The following is a 1,504-nucleotide window of genomic DNA, read 5'->3' on the forward strand; positions in this document are numbered from 1 at the left end:
CCCACGCTCCCGATTCTCCTTCCAGACCTTCTGGCCCGAGGGCCCTCCCTCTTTTCTTGCCCCCTCTTCCTCTTCTCATCAACTGCTTCTATTTTCTGCAATTCTATCACCCCCTTTCTCTTTCCTCCCGATTTCTCTTATTTTCTCTACCCCTTAACTCCATCAGACCCCCATCTCATCTCCTGTCTGTCTGTCTGTCTGTCTGTAGAGCTCTCTGCTCAGTCTGTCTCTTCAACTCTCTCTCTCTCCATCTGTCTCTTCCCCTCCCTCTCTCTTTCTGCCCCCCCTCCACCTCCCTCTTTAGTCATTTAAAAAAAGATTTTTGTCTTCCTGAGAAGTTAGCTTAAAAGGTTTCCATGGGAACAGTGAGGGGAGATGAAGACAGAGAACAGATTTGCAGCCAAGGTGCAGAGAGACACCCTCAGCCCCGGAACCCCCTTGTCACTGCCCCCTACCACTGCCTTTCCCCTCCAGGACCAGGGATCCAAGGTCCTCCATGTCCTCCCCACCCCCCAACCCTAGGTGACTCCTTTCTTCCACCAGCTCCCCTCCCCTCAGCATCCAGGCTTCCAGTTCCTCTTCCTTAGAGAGAGCCAGTGGCCTATCTCTATCTCTTGGCTCCCTTCAGCCCTCGTCTGATAGGCCCAGAAGGCCCTTGGGGGTCAGCTCTGGGACCCTGGGTGGTTGGATGGCCAGGGATGTGTCATTGTCATGGAAACCTCTGACCATGGGTGTGTGGGGGTAGCACATCCATGTGAGGCAAAGCCAGGTGGTGGTGGTGGTGGTGGAGTGTGTACAGAGAATGTGTGTGATGTCTGTTACATCTGTGTGTGTCGTGTCCATGCCTGGGAAAGGTTTGTGTGTTTTTGTGCACGTGTGAGCACCTGTGTGTCCAGGCCAGCGTGGTCACATGCTCGTGGGGTATGTTTTTCATATGTCCGGTGGTTGGTGTCTCTGCCCACTTATTCCTCATCTTTCTCTTCACCCGGAGTCCTCGGGGTCTGGGGTCTCTGCTGTGGGCCCCCGCGTGTCTCCTGTGTGCAGGCAGCCATGTGTGTTTGGAGCCGGGGATGGTATGTGGAGGTTGTTGAGCTGGAGGCTCCGTAGGGTTGGGAGGGGGTCCAGAGGTCTATATATCGGGGGAGGGTTTGGTGGAAGCGCTGATGACTGGTGAACGTCTGGGTTTTCAGGGAGATGTGGACTGTGTAGAGGGCATGGCGGTGTGCAGGGGACATAGGGCCCCCGACGGTGTGCTGGAGCCGTGGGTGTTCGAGCCCCGCAAGGGACCCGACCCCTGAGGGCATTGGAATCCAGGGCTCCCCTCTGCCGGGTGGAGCCGCCGCCCCTGGTCTCTCCGCGGTTTGGGGTAGGGGTTGTGCTCCGGAGGGAGATGGTGGGAGGCCCGGCTGGCTTAGGGGGTCCCCTCGTCCCCCTCCCCCCGTCTCTCTCGCGCTGTCTCCGGGCGACGGGGCTCGTGACAGAGGCGGCCACGGCAGCAGCGGTC

General features: G+C 58.2%; 1 protein-coding gene across 1 annotated transcript in view; it reads left to right on the forward strand.

Moving 5' to 3' along the window:
- Nucleotides 1-1,504, forward strand: part of SYNGAP1 (synaptic Ras GTPase activating protein 1) — a 30,473-nt gene that overhangs the window by 6,148 nt on the left and 22,821 nt on the right.

The sequence above is a fragment of the Myotis brandtii genome, unplaced genomic scaffold (genome assembly GCF_000412655.1).
Source record: "Myotis brandtii unplaced genomic scaffold, ASM41265v1 scaffold539, whole genome shotgun sequence".
Taxonomy (NCBI): domain Eukaryota; kingdom Metazoa; phylum Chordata; class Mammalia; order Chiroptera; family Vespertilionidae; genus Myotis; species Myotis brandtii.